Raw genomic sequence first — 21,600 nt, 5'->3', positions numbered from 1 at the left:
GATGGCGTAGACAGATACAATTGAAAATGTATTTTTCAAGTTTCACAAACAGGTGGTTTTCATGTTGTTGCTGTAGGACAGTTCCAACATGCTTGGAATGAGAGGAACGGAAAGATGATAATACAAGGATGCCATTTAGATAAACCATCATGCAAATATAGAGGAGGTCTCAGAAAATACAAATGTAGCTAATGTTATTGTGACTGGCTCAATGCGTTAACGTAACAAAATCACATTACAGTAATACAAGTCAGGTTAAAGTCATCATTCTGGTGCACCAGAAGTCAAGATAATGATGGCTACATCTGTAACATTAACAAATTATTGGTAAAATTATTACAAAGATCAACAAAGTTGTTAAAAATGCTTATTGCATGTGTGTTCTCTCTAGCGAATGCAGATTAAATTTGGCGAATATTTTGTAATAGGTTGAATAGTTCAGAGACTAGGTTCTCTTTAAACCACTGTCATCTATACAGGGGCACAAAGTCCCATCCTTCTTCTCCACAAAGAAGAATCCTGCTCTTGCAGGAGAGGGAGATTTCTATATGAAGCTTTTGTCCAATTTTTTTTCTGCTATAATGTCCTATGACCACAATTCCTTGAAGGACAAAGGATAGATTCTAGCCTGTCACTTGCTGAGAATGTCACCGTAATCTGCATAAACTAGGCAGGGACATATACTCTTGAAGTGGATAAGGTGGATGGATAACTGGTAGGCAATGTAAGAACTCCTTTCTTTAATCTGTCAAAAACAATCGACATTCCATAAAAGTAAAGAGTACTTCCACATCTTGAGAGGAACTTACTTTTCATTTAGCTGCAAGGCTTGATCTAATGTCCTTCATAGAAGGCAAAAACAGAATATGATATCTAGAGATGAGCGAATTTTTTTTTTTATTCGATTCGGCCGACTCTCCGAATTTTCCGAAACTATTCAATTAGATCGGAATTTATTTGCGGCGAATCGTGTTAAAAAACAGCTATTTCCTGGCTGCAGAGAGCCTGTATAGTGGTGTAGAACACTGGGCCTTGCATAGGGAGTGTGCTGTGGTAGTGAAACAATACTGTGAGTCCGTATGACTTTCACTGCACAATTCACTTATTTGGGCAGTCAAGGGGACAAAACTGACCAAATAACGCAAGTATGAACTCAGCCTTACAGGTCGATGTTAGCGCCAAGAAGATCACTCCTTTTACACCATCATCAGCTGATTCCACATAGATGTCTACAGAACCTGTTCTATTAAACGCTTATACAAGTAGAGCCCCCCGACAGAGTGGAGAGGGTATCAGCAGTAAGTTTGTGTTGACTTCACTGATTATTTTGCCCTTACTCTGATCCGTCAGAACAATAACCCCCTAAAAACAGATCCTGTCTGTTGAGCATTCACCTTCACTAGTTAGCATTTGGTCAGTAATCCATCAGTATTGCTAATAGAAAAACAGGAGTGGATCCAAATTAGAGATGACACGTGAATGGAATATTTGCATGTCTTCTGTATTTTGTACCCACTTATAAGGCCAGTATACCCCTATGTGCTGCTATGCCTACTATACCGGTATGTGGCTGCAGCAGCAGCAGCATGAGGAGGCGACAGAGTGGCACAATGACAGAGTGTGGCGTTTGCAGCAGCAACATGAAGAGGCCACAGAGTGGCCCAGTGACATAGTGATGAGGTAGCAGTAGTAGCATGAGGAGGTCACAGATTGACATAGTGTGGAGGTGGCAGCAGCAGCAGCAGCAGCAGAGTGACCCGGTGACAGAGTGAGGAGGTGGGTTGCAATAACAGTACCCGCTGACGATGGTGGGGGTAAGAAGGAGCACTTGGCATCAAATGTGTGGCATCAGGCGGGTGGCAGCATCAGAATATTAGCTGAGGCAGGTAGCCAGAAGAAACCGGTCTCCTTTGTCAAGGTTTGGGTGAGGCAGCATGGATGATCTAATCTGATGCATCAGGCATTGGTGGGTGGAAATCTTTGCTGATCCACGCCTGATTCATCTTGATAAAGGTCAGTATTTCCACATTTTGGGTGGACAGGCGAGTTCTCCTTGGGGTAACTATGGCCCCCGCCACACTAAACACCCGCTTTGATGCCACACTACTGGCAGGGAAGGACAACTTTCCCAGGGCAAACTTGGCCAGTTGCGGCCACAAATCCAGTTTATCTGCCCAGTAGTCCAGCGGGGGGCAGGGTGCAGTCCAAGTATGCCACCACCTGCTGGTTCAGGTTCTGCTCTATGTCTAGCTGCTGTTGAGTAGTTTCTTCACTATGCGGGTGAGGAAAGCTGCTAATCAGTGACTCTAGACTCGGGCTGCTGCTGATGGAGCTGTTATTGCTCCTGCCACCCCCTTTACCCAGCAGCCATGGCAGTGGAACATGAGCGCAGAGGGCCTACACCGGTCAGACCTGCGAGAGGATGGACGATGGCGCAGATAGGCAGTGGCCAACTGACTACATAGGATTTCTCTATAATAGTTCAGTTTATCCTCCCTCTCAGCAGGTTGTGGTTATGTTAAAATAAGAATATATGGTAAAGTCCTGGAAGGGGTGTATATATCACCCAGGTTCCACAACTAGGTGAGGTAAGTAAGATCCAGGATGGTGCTGGCTTCAGCAAACATAGTTGTTGAAGCTATTTTCTTTAGTAGTTCATGGGCTGGATTTTATTGGACTGGGGAAGGTAGGCTTGGAAATGGGACCTCCGCAGTCCACCCCATTCCAGGGTCTTTTTCCCCCTAAGTCTGAGGGATCTCCAGGTGTGTCATCTGGGATCGTTAAGAGAAAATAAAAAAACCTGTCCCAGGCTGTCAGTCTGGGGAAAGTTACAGTTGCAAGAAAAAGTATGTGAACCATTTGGAATGATATGGATTTCTGCACAAATTGGTCATAAAATGTGATCTGATCTTCATCTAAGTCGCAACAATAGACAATCACAGTCTGCTTAAACTAATAGCACACAAATAATTAAATGTTACCATGTTTTTATTGAACACACCATGTAAACATTTACAGTGCAGGTGGAAAAAGTATGTGAACCCCTAAACTATTGACATCTCCAAGAGCTAATTGGAGTGAGGTGTCAGCCAACTGGAGTCCAATCAATGAGATTGGAGGTGTTGGTTACAGCTGCCCTGCCCTGTAAAAAACACACACCAGTTCTGGGTTTGCTTTTCACAAGAAGCATTGCCTGATGTGAATGATGCCACAAAAGAGCTCTCAGAAGACCTACGATTAAGAATTGTTGACTTGCATAAAGCTGGAAAGGGTTATAAAAGTATCTCCAAAAGTCTTGTCTATAAATAGAGAAAGTTCAGCACTGCTGCTACTCTCACTAGGAGTGGCCGTCCTGTAAAGATGACTGCAAGAGCACAGCACAAACTGCTCAATGAGGTGAAGAAGAATCCTAGAGTGTCAGCTAAAGACTTACAAAAATCTCTGGCATATGCTAACATCCCTGTTAGTGAATCTACGGTACATAAAACACTGAACAACAATGGATTTCATGGGAGGATACCACAGAGGAAGCCACTGCTGTCCAAAAAAAACATTACTGCACGTTTACAGTTTGCGCAAGAGCACCTGGATGTTCCACAGCAGTACTGGCAAAATATTCTGTGGACAGAGGAAACCAAAGTTAAGTTGTTTTGAAGAAACACACAACACTATATGTGGAGAAAAGAGGCACAGCACACTGACATCAAAACCACATCCCAACTGTGAAGTATGGTGGTGGGGGCATCATGGTTTGGGGCTGCTTTGCTGCATCAGGGCCTGGACTGATTGCTATCATCAAAGTAAAAATGAATTCCCAAGTTTATCAAGACATTTTGCAGGAGAACTTAAGGCCATCTGTCCACCAGCGGAAGCCCAACAGAAGATGGGTGTTGCAACAGGACAACAACCCAAAGCATAGAAGTAAATCAACAACAGAATGGCTTAAACAGAAGAAAATACGCCTTCTGGAGTGGCCCAGTCAGATTCCTGACCTCAACCCGATTGAGATGCTGTGGCATGAGCTCAAGAAAGCGATTCACACTAGACATCCCAAGAATATTGCTGAACTGAAAAAGGAATGGTCAAGAATTACTCCTAACCATTGTGCACATCTGATCTGCAACTATAGGAAACGTTTGGTTGAAGTTATTGCTGCCAAAAGAGGTTCAACCAGTTATTAAATCCAAGGGTTCACATACTTTTTCCACCTGCACTGTGAATGTTTACATGGTGTGTTCAATAAAAACATGGTGACATTTAATTCTTTGTGTGTTATTAGTTTAAGCAGACTGTGATTGTCTATTGTTGTGACTTAGATAAAGATCTGATCACATTTTATGACCAATTTGTGCAGAAATCCATATTATTCCAAAGGGTTCACATACTTTTTCTTGTAACTGTATGTCTGGACATAAGTCCAGGAGGCTGAATGCCATTCTGACAAAAGAAAAGCCTGATGCCATGTGTGACCTGGGTTTAATAGGTGAGACATATACTGACCTGTATTAGTTAGTGCTCAGAAGAGCAGGATTTGTTTTGTTTTTGCCGAAAGTGTAAAGGCTCTATATTTTGCGCTTTGTACCACAATAAAGTGGAACCTTATTTGAATTTTATCCTGTTGTCTGCACACAAATCTGTCACCGCCACCCTGCTTGAGCGAGTAATCCCTGACAATTGGTGGAGGATGCGGGTAAAAGCAAGTTGCTAAGGGAAACGGCGTGGCAGTTGGTGCTTTAATGTCCTGGGGGAAAGCTGCAGCTGCTGTGCAACGTTCATCGGATATAATGGAGGAAATGATGAAGATGTTTTTGCAAACTAATGCCCAGCAACAACAGAGGCATGATCAGGTGTCACCGCCAGTTCTGTGAGAAGGTCTGACAGACGTCCTTCTCTACCTCTTGCATGATGTTCTTTGTTTTGGTTTCACTTTCTCATTTCATTTACTTCTCCCAGGTGTCACCTATTTACACTAATCCTCTTTCCTTTATATTCCCTCCCATACTGCCTCACTTTGCGGTTTTTGCTACTTCCTGGATTGAAGTGTTCACTGCTGGAGGCTTTTGCTGCTGCTTGTTCAGATAAGTACTTTCATGTATTGTGTTTCCTTGCTGGCTTGATTCTAAGTGACCCTGACTCCCTCCGTATGAAGTGCAGGGAGCCGGTGGTTGTGTCCCCTCACTATTATAGGGTTTTCAGGTGTCACACAGTCTTAGGTACGTGGGAATACAATCATCTACCTTTGAGACCCTTGTATGTGCTTAGCAGTCAGGGTGAGCTCTTAGGGTTTTATAGGAGTCACCTATATGCTCTTTAGTTTGGGATCAAGTCAGTCGGACGTTTTATTCATAACTTCCAGCTATCTGCAACATCATCCGTGACATCAGGCCATGGAACAGCAACAGAGGAGACATGAAGAGGCCTTACATGCACAACGGCAGGCTCAGGTGGAGGCCCAGGCCCAGCAGCAGGAAACCAATCACTAACTGTTGGAGCAGGTTGCTGTATTGAGAGAGACTGTTATAGCTCCAGCCAAACGAGTGGAGGTAAGCCCCCTAGAGACTTTTAATGTAAAGAGGGCTGTGCAACAGGCCTTGCAAAAACTGATGGCGACATCGAAGCCTACCTGACCGTGTTTGAGAGATTGGAAGAGAGAGAGAGAGAGAGAGAGATTGCCAGTATCAGAGTGGGCAGAGGTCCTTACACCCTTTTTGTCCGGCGAACCACAAAAGGCCTACTATGACCTCAGGATGCAGAATGTTCAGGACTATGCTAAATTAAATATGGAGGTCCTTGCTCGCCTAGGTGTTACACCCCGTGTTCGTGACCGGAGGGTGCACAAGTGGAGCTACACCATGGATAAGCCTGGCTGTTCTCAGATGTTTGACCTCCTCCATCTAGTGTGGAAGTGGCTAGAATCTGAGTCTTCTACACCGGCCCAGATTGTGCGGAGCTGCAATGGTGGGTCGGACATGGAGACCCCAAAACTGCAAATCAGCTCATCAACCAGGTGGAAAGGTTCCTGGCGACTGAGGACTCCCTCCATGATGTCCCTTCCGCACCAATGCCTCCTCGGAGTACCAAACCCGTGTCATCTGTGGGTAAGAGAGTTCCGGCTGTAGGGGGTATGTGGAAGGGTGCAAGAGGAAACAAGGCTCTAGACGTTGGGCGTGGGCCTAAGACTGAGTCCCACGGGCAGTATGGTCCCGGAGAGGTCTCCCCATCAAGGAGACCTGGGATGCTCCAGTGCTGGAGGCGCTGTGAGTGGGGACACATTGCTGCCCATTGCCCTTTACCTTAGAGCCCATGGAGTGTGCAAGTAGCCAGAGACAGTCGCTGTATGCGGTGCCAGTGTGTACAGCCTTACCAGGACTAGAGACTGAGCTGCAGATATGCACCCTGGTGATAAATGACTGCTCAGTAAAGGATTTGTTGGACTCCAGTAGCCTGGTCACCTTAGTGCATGCCAGCTTCGTGGCTGGGAATTATGTGGCGGAGAAAAGTGTTAATGTGCTGTGCATCCATGGTGGCTCAGGTTAAGCTGGAGACTCCGGCTGGGACTGTAACCTATGAATATGGGGTAGTCAAAAGACTTATGCATGACGTAATATTGGGCCGGGACTTCCTATTATTTGGAAATTATGGGGGAAGAAAAACTCTTCTGCAGCCAGTGCAGAAACTACTGCAGAATCTGTGTTTTTTTGCCCTTTAAATAATCATTCCTGTGAGTTGGCCATTGAACACAATGGTTTAAAGGAAGTGACCACTGAAAACAATGGAGCCGATAAGGTGCAAAGAGAATATGTCATGTTAACTGAAATGTCTATTGAAAATGTGGGGTTATGTGACCACGTACCTGATGATAACACTTTTACATTGCAAGTGTTAGCTGGGGAAGAAGAAGCTTCCCCAATCGGGGGAAAATTTGTTGGACTTAGAAGTGTCTCGGGGTAACTTTGGTACAGAGAAATTGAGAGACCCCACTCTCATGAGTGCTCACAGAATTGTTACCGTGATAGATGGTGTACCACAGGAACCAGAAGCTGACCAGAAATGTACGCATTTCAGCATATGTGGAAACATACTGTATCGAGTTACCAAATGCAACAATGAAATTGTGGAGCAGCTTCTGGTGCCTAAACCCTATAGACGTATGGTACTAGACCTCGCACATAACCACTTATTTGGGGGTCATTTGGGTGTTAGAAAAACACAGGAGAGGGTACTACAAAGATTTTACTGGCATGGAGTGTACAAGGAAGTAGAATTATACTGCGAGTCTTGCCCCACCTGCCAGATAAGTACCCCGACCTCATTTTTCTGGAGTCCCTTGATGCCTCTTCCCATCATTGGGGTTCCCTTTGAAAGAATTGCCATGGATTTGGTGGGTCCCATTGTTAAGTCAGCTAGGGGACACCAGTATATCTTGGTTGTGTTGGACTATGCCACACGGTACCCGGAAGCTGTACCCCTACGAAACATTGCATGGAAAAATATTGCCTGAGAGTTATTTTTCATGTCCTCCCGCATGGAGATCCCCAAAGAAATCCTCACAAAATCAGGGTACACCTTTTTATGTCAATGGTTATGAAAGAATTATGCAAATTATTTAAAATCACCCTATTGCGTACATCCGTGTACCACCCCCAGACAGACGGGTTGGTCGAGAGATTCAACAAGACCTTGAAACAAATGTTAAAAAAAGTGGAAGAAAAGGACTGCCATTGCCTCTTACCTTACCTTTTCTGTCATAGAGGTGCCCCAGGCTTCTACAGGGTTTTCGCCGTTTGAGTTACTATATGGCCAAATTACTAAATGTGGCCAAAGGAAACCTGGGATACCGAGGCTACTCCCTATAAAAGCATCATCGAGCATGTGGCTCAAATGCATGACTGGATTGCGACCGTGATGCCCATAGTTAAAGAGCATCTGCAAAAAGCTCAAAAGGCCCAAAGCAGAATATATAACAGGTCAGCCAGGATAAGGGGCTTTAAGCCTGATTAGTGATGAGCGAGCATGCTCGGCCGAATACCTGTTCGGGTCGAGTATCGCTATGCTTGGCTCATGGCGGTACTCGGCCGAGTACCGCATGTGCTCAAGCGCCATGCTTGAGTCTCCTCCCCGCACGTTTTGCGGCTGCTAAGCAGCCAATAAACGTGCAGGTAAGTACTGCCATCACTGTAATGCCAGTAGCCATGTATGCTGCTGGCATTACAGTGATTGCCTGGCTGGAACAAGTCATCGGGTGCTAGATAGTCAGGGAGAGCAGAGCGTAGGAAGGGAAAGGCAGTGTAGGGAGCGAAATTCTCAGTTATTTTTGTAAGAAAGCTTTTCAAAGACCCAAAAGTCCTTTTGGACTACTGTGTGTGTGTGTTTTAGAGTAGCAATATATTTTTACCTGCGCTAAATTGATCAGTCTCAGGGACATCCGTGCTGAGGAAGGGACAGTGCAGGGAAATTAGCTGGTTTTACTACCAAAAGCTTTTTAAAGACCCCAAAGTCCTTTTAAGGACTACTGTGTGTGTGTGTGTGTTTGACAGGAGCAAGATATTTTTCTTTAATACCTATTAGTGACATATACTGTACATGATCCGCAGACTGTCTTTTTGTGTAAATTCAAATAATCAGCGCCACATTTATTGTCTATAGTGTGCTTTAATACACATCCGTGATATATACAGTACGCCATCCGAAAACAGTTTCTTTAGCTAAATTTAAATAATCAGCGGCCAGCCCTCATCTACTGTCTCTGTAGTGTGTGCGTGTAATACACATCCGTGACATATACAGTACTCCATCCGAAAACTTTTTCTTTAGGACAAATTTAACTAATCTGGGCCTAATCTAGTATCTATAGTGTGTGGCTTTCTGTGACATATACAGTACGCCATCCGAAAACTGTTTCTTTAGGGCAAATTCAAATAATCTGGGCTTAATATAGTGTCCATAATCTGTGGTGTTCTGTAACCAATAAAGTACTACATCAGAAAACAGTGTCTGTATTGCAGATTCCAATAATCTGGGCCTAATATAGTGTCCTTATTCTGTGGGTTTATGTTACAATCTGTCCTGCATCCGAAAACCGTGTCTTTAGCGGACTGTAAAACAATCTGCGCCACATCTAGTGACAAAAGCATTAATATGAAGAAGACAAGCACTAAGGGATGGAGAAGTGGGCTTGATGCTGATGGTGCACGCAGAGACTGTGGCGCAATAAAAATGTGCCTGCTGCCAGTGCACCGAAGAAAAAAAAACATCCACTGTACCCAGCTTCATGTCCAACTTAGCTGGGCGGCACAGGACAACATTGTCTAAATCAGACCAGTGCGAACAGTTGGTTAGTTGGATTGCTGAAGATAATGCTTCCAGTCGGTTAAGCACCACCCTCTCTTCCACCAAGTCCAGTCTCTGTAGCCAAGAGTCTCGTCAACCAAATCCTCACTCTGTTCATCCTTTCTCCCACCATGGAGAGGCTTGCCAAATGAGTGAACCCACACTCGGATATTCCGAGCGGCTCTTTCCAGCGCCACTATTACATTTGGCCCAGCACGCTTGAAAAGGGACCTGCGATATTGGGCCCTGATTCCCAACCTCTCCAGCCTTCACAGTCTCAAGAAGTTGTCAATCACTGAGGTTGTGGTTAGGTCAAGTCAGGAGGATGAGCAGAGTGAGGAAGTGCAAGAGGAGGTGGTTTACGATGAGGTCACTGACCCAATATGGGAAGGTGAAAAGCCAAGCAAGGACAGCAGTACAGAGGGGGAGGGATCCGCAGCACCGCAACAGGCTGGAAGAGGCAGTGGGGTTGCAAAAGGGAGAAGTTGGCCCACACCAAACAGGCCCGCAACGGTTACACCGAGCACCCCTATGCGTAAATCTACCTTGACAAGGGGTAGGTGTTCCGCATTATGGCGCTTTTTGAGGAAAGTGCAGATGAAAAAAGAGTGCTAGTTTGCAACCTGTGCCGTACCAAAATGAGCTGGGGCATGAACACTAGCAACCTCACCACCACCAGCATGATCCGCCACATGGCATCCAAGCACCCTAATAAGTGGGCCGACTGCCTGGGTCCACAATCTGGGTCTGCGGGTCACACCACTGCCTCCTCTTCCCCTGTGTTACGCACTGCTGGCTAATCCCCTATCAAATGCACAGGCCCGGATGCCCCTCGCCCTGCACCTGGACCTTCGCATGAACCATCAGCAACAACATCCACTTCTCTGTCCTAGCGCAGCGTCCAAATGTCCATAACACAGTCATAACCCACTCACAGGCCATAGCACTAAATGCGCAACTTTCGAAATCACTGGCCCTTTGAAATGTTGCCATTTAGGCTTGTGGACGTTGAGGCATTCCGCAGCCTAATGTCGGCGGCCGTCCCTCAGTCCGCAGTCCCCAGCCGCCACTATTTTTCACAGTGTGCCGTGCCCGCCTTACACCAGCATGTGTTCCTGAACATCACCCGTGCCCTGACCAAAGCAGTTACAGGGAAGGTCCATTTAACAACGGACACATGGACAAGTGCTGGGGGCAAGGGACGCTACTCAATGGTAAGGTGTGTAAAAGGGTTGATGTTCCTAGAGGGATACACCAAATGTAAAAGGATTTAGGAAAAGTAGAGGAATGGTCAAAAATATGGCAACTAAAATTTAATGTTGATAAGTGCAAGATAATGCACCTGGGGCGTAAAAATTAGAGAGCAGAATATAAAATCAGTGATACAGTCCTAACCTCCATATCTGAGGAAAGGGATTTAGGGGTCATTATTTCAGAAGACTTAAAGGTAGGCAGACAATGTCATAGAGCAGCAGGAAATGCTAGCAGAATGCTTGGGTATATAGGGAGAGGCATTACCAGTAGAAAGAGGGTGGTGCTCATGCCGCTCTACAGACCACTAGTGAGACCTCATTTGGAGTATTGTGCGCAGGACTAGAGACCATATCTCCAGAAGGATATTAATACTTTGGAGAGAGTATAGAGAAGAGCTACTAAAATAGTACATGGATTACAGGATAAAACTTACCAAGAAAGATTAAAGGACCTTAACATGTATAATTTGGAAGAAAGACGAGACAGAGGGAATATGATAGAAACTTTTAAATAAATAAAGGGAATCAACAAGGTAAAAGAGGAGAGAATATTTAAAAGAAGAAAAACTGCTACAAGAGGACATAGTTTTAAATTACAGGGGCAAAGGTTTAAAAGTAATATCAGGAAGTATTACTTTACTGAGAGAGTAGTGGATGCATAGAATAGCCTTCCTGCAGAAGTGGTAGCTGCAAATACAGTGAAGGAGTTTAAGCATGCATGGAATATGCATAAGGCCATCCTTCATATAAGATAGGGCCAGGGGCTATTCATAGTATTCAGTATATTGGGCAGACTAGATGGGCCAAATGGTTCTTATCTGCCGACACATTCTATGTTTCTATGTAATGATTTTCGGAAGCTAAATGAGGTGTCAAAATTTGACGCGTACCCCATGCCCAGAGTAGCTAAACTGATTGAGAGGCTTGAGAAAGCCAGGTACATCACGACCCTTGACCTTAAAACGGGTTATTGGCAGATAAAATTGTCAGATGAGGCTAAAGACAAGAAGACATTCTCCACTCCAGTGGGGCTGTTCCAGTACACAATGATGCCGTTCGGGTTACATGTAGCCCCTGCTACATTTCAGAGGTTGATGGACCTAATCTTGAGGCCACATAGTGACTAAGCTGCTGCTTACCTGGATGATGTGGTCATCTTTTCACCTGATTGGAAAAATCACCTCTGGAAAGTACAGACCGTTATAGACTTCATTAGTGAGGCGGGCCTAACCATAAATCCTGAACAGTGTGCGGTAGGTCAAGAGGAAGCAAAATACCTGGGCTACATTATTGGTAAAGGGCTGGTTAAACCCCAGGTCAATAAAGTAGAGTCAATATGGAACTGGTATAAGCCCTTGGCTTGGCTTTCCTTGGCATAACTGAGTACTATCGTCGGTTCATACTGAATTTTGCCTCAATTGCAGCACATTGACGGACTTAACTAAAGGTCCTAAGTCAGTAATGGTGAAATGGACCCCAGAGGCAGAAAAGGCTTTTCAGGGCCTAAAGTCAGCCCTCTGTCAACAACCAGTGCTCATTTTCCCAGATTTCAGAAAAGAGTTTCTGGTACAGACTGATGCGTCTGATACAGGCTTGGGAGCGGTCCTGTCACGAGTGGTAAATGGGGAGGAGCACCCAGGGATGTACCTAAGCAGAAAACTGACCCCAGCAGAGAAAAATTACGCCATAGTGGAATAAGAATGTCTAGCCATTAAATGGGCACTGTAATCTCTGAAATATTATCTGCTGGGTAGAAAATTTGTCTTGGTGACAGACCATGCTCCTTTGGCCTGAATGAAGAAAAACAAGGAGAGAAATGCAATAGTGACAAGGTGGTTTCTCTCCTTGCACAATTTCAATTTCAACGTAGAACATAGGCCGGGGAAATTGCAGGGGAACTCAGATGCTTTGTCCAGGATATACTGCATGGTTTCTAAAAGTGCCCAAACCTCCGGTCTGGAGAAGAGGGGGGATACGTGGTAATGTGAACATAAGAATATATGGTAAAGTCCTGGAAGGGGTGTATATCTCACCCAGGTTTCTCAACTGGGTGAGGTAAGTAAGATCCAGGATGTTGCTGGCTTCAGCAAACATAGTTGCTGAAGCTATTTTCTTTAGTAGTTCATGAGCTGGATTTTATTGGACTGGGGAAGGTAGGCTTGGTAGAGGGACCTCCCCAGTCCACCCCATTCCAGGGTCTGTTTTCCCCTAAGCCTGAGGGATCCCCAGGTGTGTCATCTGGGATCATTAAGGGGAAATAAAAACCTGTCCCAGGCTGTCAGTCTGGGTAAAGTGATGTCTGGAGATAAGTCCAGGAGGCTGGCTGCCGTCCTGACAAAAAAAAGCCTGATGCCCTGTGTGACCTGGGTTTATTAGGTGAGCCAGATACTGACCTGTATTAGTTAGTACTTAGACAAGCAGGATTTGTTTTAAGTTTTTGCCAAAAGTGTAAAGGCTCTATATTTAGCAGTTTGTACCACAATAAAGTGGAACCTTATTTGAACTTTATCCTCCTGTCTGCACACAAATCTGTCACTGCCGCTCTGCTTGAGAGAGCAATCCCTGACAGGGTGTAAAAAAAGTCCCCCATTTTGGACCGATAGCAAGAGTCTAAAATGGTGAAGAGCCAGTAGTCATCCCTCTGGTGAATGGTGACAATTCAGCTATCACTACGCAAGCAAATGAGCATGCATCGGGCTATTTGCGCAAGTGACTTGGAAGGACTCCCTGCCTCCATCTCCACTGCATACTGCCACAGTGTGCCTGGGTCATCTGCCTCGTCTTCCTCATCTCCCTCTTGTTCTTCTGGCTGCTCCTGCTCCTCTTCCCCTGTCACCTGTGTAGAAAAACCACCCATTTCGCTACACATTGCTTGCGCTCCAATGTCCTCCTCCTCCTCCAGTTCAGCTCCTCCTCCAGGGCTCATGTGGCTGTGAAATGTAGGCCCACATCTCCAGTCCTCTAACCAGCCAGATTTACCAGCATCTTTTCCAGGATATGAATCAGTGGAATGACGTTGTTCATCCCGTAGTCCTGGCGACTGACAAATAAAGAGGCCTCCTCAATGGGCATGAGTAAGCGGCAGGTGTCACGCATGAGCTGCCACTGGCTAACATCAAAGTTACACAGGGGAGTGCCTCTGTCCAATTGGATCATCAAGAAATCGTTTATGGCCTTTTCCTGTTCGTATAGTCGGTTCAACATATGGAGTGTAGAATTACAACAGGTGGAAACGTTGCCTATGCATGGGGGATGCCATTCTGCCGCTGCAGCTCAAGGAGGGTGTGCTTGGCGGTGTACAAGTAAGTGACTGAAGTGCATGCAAAGTTTCCTGGCCATTTTTAGGATGTTTTGCAGATGGGTGGAAGACTTCAGGAACTGCTTTACAACCAGATTGAAAATGTGCGCCATGCAGAGCGCATGGCTCAGCCCTCCTTGACGCAGAGCTGACACCGTTCTTCCCGTTGTCGGTCACCATGGTTCCGATTTTAAGTTGTCGCTGAGAAAGCTAGGATTTGATTTCTTGATGAATGACACAGAGCAGTTCCTCCCCTTTGTGACTCTGTTCGCCCAGGCAAACGAGGTGCAGAACAGCATGACACCGCCATGCCCTGCAAATGTGGTACGCTGGAGGAGCACTGTGAATTGTCCCTGCAGTAGAGGCTGAGGACACGGTGGAGGATGAGGAGGCAGAGGTGGACAGTGTCGCAGGACCAACGGTGTGAGAACATGGAGGTGGAAGCGGCGTCATCTGGCCAAGTTGCTTTTGTGGCTGGGGAGGAACCACATTTACCTAGTGGGCTTTAAAGGACATATATTGTCTTTGACCATAGTTACAGCTACTGACCAATTTTCCCAAAAAAAGGCTGTATCACAAACAAATTTCCCCACTGAATGGCTAATCAATGAATTGTTAGTCCCTACGGAAGATACTCTTCAATCACCCATCAATTTTCTCCAAAAAGGCTGTTTCACAAAATAATTTCACCACCAAATGGCTAATCAACGCAATTACTCAGTCCCTACAGAAGAAAGTCTACATTCACTGACCAATTTTCCCCAAAAAGGCTGTATCACCAAAAAAATTCACCACTGAATGACAATGTAAATTCACAGCAGAATGGCTAATAACACATACTTAATTTTGCTATTAATATAGCACAACAATATCTGTATGACAAAGTAAATTCACCGCAGGACAGCTAATAACACGTACTTATTTTTCCCATTAATACACCCCTACAATGGCTGTATAACAATGTCGGTTCACTGCAAACCGGCTAATAAGACATATTCTTTTTCCTATTCATATACCCAAAAATAAATAAATATAACAATCACAATTCACTGCAGAATGGCTAATAGGACGTACGTATCTATCCTATTAATACACCCCGTAAATGGCTGTAGTAGAATGGAACTTCAATGCTAAATGGCAAATAATATATTTTGTTTGCTACTAATAAACGACAAAAAGGGCTCTTATTTTCTCACTTCACCACACAACAGCTAATAAGCCCTTTTTCTTTTCCCCCACTAATACACACCAAAAAAAAAGCTTTAGAACATATAAATGCGGCTGTGAACAGCAAACAATATTTTTCTTTTCCACTAATACACGCCAAAAAAGGCTATAATTTTCTTACTTCACCACACAACAGCTAGTAAGCCCTTTTTCTTTTTCCCCACTAATATACACCAACAAAAAAAAGACTTTAGAACATATAACTGTGTGTAACGGTCTTTGTTGTGCGCCGTGACACTTTAGCCGTACATGCTGGTTGCCAGGGGCAACGCGTTGTTGTCACAGCATGTATGGGCATTTCTCCCCTTCTCCTGGTTCCCTCCCTGTATGGTGATGAAGGGGTTAACTTCCTGGATGGGTGTGGCAACTAGGGTTTTATCATCTGTGACTTCCAGGCTGGAGTCAGTTGTACTCCAGCCTTTGTTTGTGCTGGAGCTTTGATCTTGCCCTGGGTGTGTTATCTGCCCAGTCCTTGAGGTCCACATAGAAGAACATCGATGTCTCTCTCCGTTCTCATCTATGTCATCCTGTTGTCTACCTTCTTTTCACTACCCTTGCATATGTTTGGTGATGTTTATGTATGGGTAGTTGTTGTCTTGTCTAGTGGTTGTTACATGTCTTGTCTGTTGGTGTCTGTAGTCCAGCATGTTTGCTAGACATGTTCCCTGTGTGTTGTGCCTCCGGAAGGGGGTCTCAGGGTTCCCCAGAGCAGGAACCACAAGTCAGTGTGCAGCTCTGCCAGGGGCCGCCATGCATTCAGTCCACATGGGGCTCCAGTTGTGGTCGTAGCCGTAGCAGGTAAGCGCGCATTGTTTCTGGGCTCTTATCTGCAGATTCTGTAGCTGTTCACTGCCTGTCCCTTTCCTTGCAGCTATGCCGGTGAGACTCCTGTTCATCCGTGTCTGGTACGAACAGGTCGTCTCTGCCCTTTCTCTATTTTGAGGGATTATCAGGGTGATTCAGGGTCCCAGGTTCCTGGGTATGAGATGTCCTACCTTTCAGCTCATACAGTTAGGAGTCAAGGCAAAGATTAGGGAAGCTCTAGGAGGTGACCTGCTCCCTTATACTATCTTCCTGGCCTAGTTGCTATCCCGTCTGCTCCTCATTGTATGGTGGGGGGTTTCCCCCACTCCCCACCATGACACTGTGGCTGTGAACGGAAAATATATATTTTTTTTTTGCCACTAATACACGACAAAAAGGGCTTTAATTTTCTCACTTCACCACACAATGGCTAATAAGCCCTTTTTTTTTCCCTACTAATACACGCCATAAAGAGGCTTTCGAACAGGGATGGCCAACCTGTGGCTCGCCAGCTGTTTCAAAACTACAACTCCCAGCATGCCCAGACAGCCTACTGCTATCAGCCTATAGCAGGGCATGGTGGTAATTGTAGTTTTGCAACAGCTGGAGAGCAGCAAGTGTGCCAGCCCTGCTTTAGAACATATAACTGCGGCAGTGAACGGCAAATAATATATATTTTTTGCCATTAATATACACCAAAAACGGCTGTAATTTTCTCACTTCAACACACAATGGCTAATAAGCCCCTCCCCCCCACTAATACACAACAAAAAAAGGCTCTAGAACATATATATATATATATATATATATATATATATAAAGCGAAGAAGTAGGACTGCACTCCAAATGTGGTAAAATAGCAGTGATTTATTCACCCATAATATGGCAAGTCTTGCGACGTTTCGGCTCACAAGAGCCTTCCTCAAAGTTTGAGGAAGGCTCTTGTGAGCCGAAACGTCGCAAGACTTGCCATATTATGGGTGAATAAATCACTGCTATTTTACCACATTTGGAGTGCAGTCCTACTTCTTCGCTTTGTACAATTTTGGGGTTTGCCGCTGCCCTGCGTTGGACCTGCACCCACACTCTGGTTGGTGCTCCCATTGGACTTTTCTTTTTCTATATATATATATATATATATATATATAACTGCACCGCACAAGGGCTAATAAGACTCCAATAACAAGAACGGTTTGCTGGAATTACAGAGGTAATGCAAAACCTGAAATGAGCAGCAGTATAATGGCAATTTGAATCCGAAGTCAGTGCAGCAAGGTGTAATAGGATTGTTCCTATTACCCAGGCTGTAAACACCCCTATTGAACACTGTTCTTCTTCAAAACTGTGGAATAATTCCTCCCTATCCTTTCCCTACACTTTTAATGCTCTTTCCCTGAACTTCTATTGAGCAAAATATAAGTTTTTAAGTCTTTACTAGCACTGTCCTTAGCGCCTGCTAACGTCTCTCCCTGCACTAAGTACACTGGAAAATGGCTGAATCCAAAATTGCTGAGTTTATTTAAAGGGCTGTGACATCACAGGGCTTGCTGGCTGCTGACTGGCTGCATGCATGGCATTGTGGGTGATCCCTCGTTCCCAGAGTTCTTTGCTCCATGTCCATGTGCAGCAGCCATTTTAGGGAAAAAATCTGATTTCTTACCACGAAGCGTAAGGAAATTCGGATTTGGCACAAATCAAATAATTCCTGAAATTCGGATCGAATACCACTTTGTCAGCTTCGATTTGCTCATCACTAATGATATCATAAAAGCATCGGCAGCCACCATTACCATATTTATACTCTGTCAAGAAATCTGGTCTCTCATACATACTCTTGGCCTTCTCTTCTACAGAATGAACACATTTAAATTCATTACATGTAAATGGCTGTACAGAGGTGCTTTCAATGTTAAGGACTCCACAAAAGGACATTCATTATGTGAGCATTGTGTACATTTGAGATGGCTAGGCACATTCAGCTTCAATATAGCTATGTGCCAGTTTAACCATAGGTTACCAAACGATAAGCTTGGTGCTTATTATGTTATGTGGCCTTTGAAGGCCGCCTGACAAGCTTTTTCTAAGTTATTCACTAAGTGAAGTGTACAATTTGTGGTTAACCTGTGGTGTAAAAGCCAACAGTGTCTCTGCTTTTATCTAACCAAAAACAATTAGACTTGGATATGGTACACTCGGTAATTGAAATATTAAGTGAAAATAATCTGATTCTCATAGTTACAGAATTAGTAACATTAACCTCTGTTTTTTCCATTTATAACCCAAGACAAGTTTAACATAATATTTTGTAACAGTTAACATTTTCCAGGAGCTTTTGAGATCCTTAAAAATATATCAGCTCAGTTATGTGTTCATTTTAAAGTTTCAGCTGTTTCAGATAAATACAGTTGAGAGATGGAGCACAAAAATCCATGTGAATGAGGCCTTACTTTTATTTTCAATAAGCGTTGATTAATTGTCTAAATAACAAGTCTCAATCTAGTCTCATTTTCATAGAAACCTATAAGAGGCCCTGGAGCCAGGAGAGAGCTCAGGTCACTTATTTGCTCTTATGTATTTTTTGGCTTCTATGATTAGTCTGTCTAAGCAGAGCAAGAGACTATTTTCGGGCACTGTGTAACTGTATTATCTGCAAACTGTGTGGCACTAGTATGTGAGCACTAGATTAATTCAGCACTGTAAAAACTCGCAAAGTGTAGCTGCATGTCCTGCCAACGGCTGCTAGGCAGAGGCACCCTGTCCTATCCGCTGGCTGTGTTGGGTTGCTATAACAACTGGTGGCCACCCCATCCAGAAAAAATGATAAGCGCTAATCAATAACTTATGCGACCCAAAATTGTCCTATTAGAAAGTATGAATTGTCCCACGTAAAACAAGCCCTCATAAGGCTACACTGACAGAATAATAAAAAAAATCATGACCCATGGAATGTTGAAACCTAATTTTTTTTTCTCCAGAAAATTGACTTTTATTGTGCAAATGTAGCCAGGGGCATTGCTAGGTTAAAACATTTGGGACCAGGACCCCTGATGTTTTGTCCCAGGCCCCGAATGTACTGCCTGCCTGCTAGATACAACTGTTTTGCCATCCTCAGGACGGCAATACAATTGGATCTAATGCTCTGCAAGAGCTGAAGGACCTGTGATGACATCACAGGTCATGTGATCAGTGCTACATGCAGTACCTGAAAAGGACCTGCGATGATGTCACGGTAATGTGACCAGTGCAGGAGAGGACGGTTCAGCAGTGAAGAGAAGTCCTGGGACTGTATGTTAGGGATGAAGGGAGGGAAGTTATTTACATGGGACAGTAGGGTGGAGTGATGTTATTTACATGGGACTGAAAGTTGAGGGAGTGATGTTATTTACATGGGAATGCATGTTGGAGGTGGCTGGGACAGGGTGATGTTATTTACATGGGACTATATGTTGAAGGCGGCTGTGGAAGGGAGTGATATTATTTACATGGGACTGAATGTTGAGGGGTATTGTGATTTACATGGGACTGCATGTTGGAGGTGGCTGGGGAGGGGGTGATTTTATTTACATGGGAATGTATGTTGAAAGTGACTGGGGAGGAAGTGATGTTATTTACATGGGAATGAATATTGAGGGAGTGATGTTATTTAGATGGAACTGTATGTTGAAGGCGGCTGGGGAGGGGGTTATGTTCTTTACATGAGCCTGTATGTTAAAGGCGGCTGCGGAGGGCGTAATGTTATTTACGTGGGACTGTATATTGAGGGGGGCAGGAGAGATGGTGTGATATTTACATAAGACTGTATTTTAGAGGGGGCTGTAGACAGAAATAATGCTATTTACATGGGACTGTATGGTGGAGGGGCTGAGGAATTATAATTTTTGAGGACACTAAATGGAAGAATATAACTACAGGGGGCACTATAAATACTGGGAGGGCATTAGGGCGAGCATTAGAACAGTAGGGGGTGATATAAATACTGGGGCACCTCAGGGTGAGCATTATAACAATAGGGGGCATTATAAATACTGAGGGCACTGTGAGGGCATTTTAAATCCAGGAGACATTAAGCGTTCTTATTACTACTGGGGGCTCTATAGGAGGGACTAATAGATCCGCATTATTGCTACTAAGAGCACTGTGCGGGTCTTATTACTACTGAGGGGTAAGTAGATAGCTTTATTACCACTAGGGGAACAATAGGGGGGCCTTATTTCTACTAGGGGCTCTAAAAGGCCCCTTTCACACAAGCGAGAATTCCATGTGGGTGCAATGCATGAGGTGAACGCATTGCACCCGCACTGAATCCGGACCCATTTACTTCAATGGGGCTGTGTACATGAGCGGTAATTTTAATGCATTACTGGTGTGTTGCATGAAAATCGCAGCATGCTCTATATTGTGCATTTTTCACGCAACACAGGCCCCATACAAGTGAATGGGGCTGCATGAAAACTGCGGATGCGGTGCGATTTTCACGCATGGTTGCTTGGAGACGATCGGGATGGGGACCCGATCTTTATTATTTTCCCTTATAACATGGTTATAAGGGAAAATAATAGCATTCTTAATACAGAATGCTTAGTAAAATAGTGATATATAAGTAAGCAGGCACACTCTGATTTGGGTCTGTCTAATAATTTATTTCTAGGATAAATATGGAGTGTAAAATATATTAAATTAATGTAACAGTAAAAATGAGGAGAAAACTGTAGCATGTAGTATTAATGGATTATATTCTGCTGAATGTCCTTTAATAGATAGTAGTAATTCAATGTAAAGGTAGGTAGATTGTCACTGAACGGTTGTCAGCTGATGATACTAATAAAAGTAATGCGCTAATTAAAAATGTAATAAAATACAAGATCATGCGCTAATAAAGGAAAAAACAGGAAAAAGTGATTGTTCTGATTCATGTAGTTTTGTATAGAATAGTCTTCTCATGGAGTTGTCATAGAAATAGTAGTCTCAAGGTGGAAGGTATCTGGTGGATAAAATAAGGTAAAATAATGCGTCTTTTATCCTTATCCCCCTATGTATAAGGTAGTCTTTTTGTGGGGTAATGTCCTCTGGAAAGGAGGTGAATGAATAAAGATGGAAAATGCGCCTTATTGTGTAGTCACCGCTATGAGAAGAAATATGGAGTGCCTTATTGCTATATACCGCTCTCAGTTGATTTCCTTGGAGCCACATACATTTGTGATTATATATATAGCAATGTAGTTATGTACTGGGCTGTGGGAAGAAGGGATGCTCTGTGCCTAGGTGCGGCGTCCCGCACTGTCTTTGGCTGCAGAGGTCACTTACCCTTCACCCGGCACTGCTGTGTTCAGTCTTCTCGCGGTGGTCAGCTCTCCCTGGGAGGCTTTCTTGAATCCAGGTCCGTAGTCGGCGGTGTGTCTCACGTTGCCAGGGACGCCGGGGGGCGTGGTTCGCGCGTCTGGAGAGTGACGTATGTTGTCACGTGATCGCGATTTTCTCCCGGCTCGTTCTGAATGTTTCCGGCCTGTTCTGAATGATTCTCTTGCTCTGTAAGATTCTCTTGCTCTATATTACAAAATATCCAATGAGTGAGAGAGAATCTAAATCTCAGTTGGTGTTCCTGAGAGGCTGTGAACAGGTGAGCTCTTTGCACCAGTTCACATGCGGTGTTGGGCGGCGGCCGTCGCTGCTTTTGTGCCGTGCTGGTGG

Source organism: Bufo gargarizans, chromosome 4 (genome assembly GCF_014858855.1).
Source record: "Bufo gargarizans isolate SCDJY-AF-19 chromosome 4, ASM1485885v1, whole genome shotgun sequence".
In the NCBI taxonomy this organism is placed as follows: domain Eukaryota; kingdom Metazoa; phylum Chordata; class Amphibia; order Anura; family Bufonidae; genus Bufo; species Bufo gargarizans.
This window is presented reverse-complemented; position numbering follows the sequence as displayed.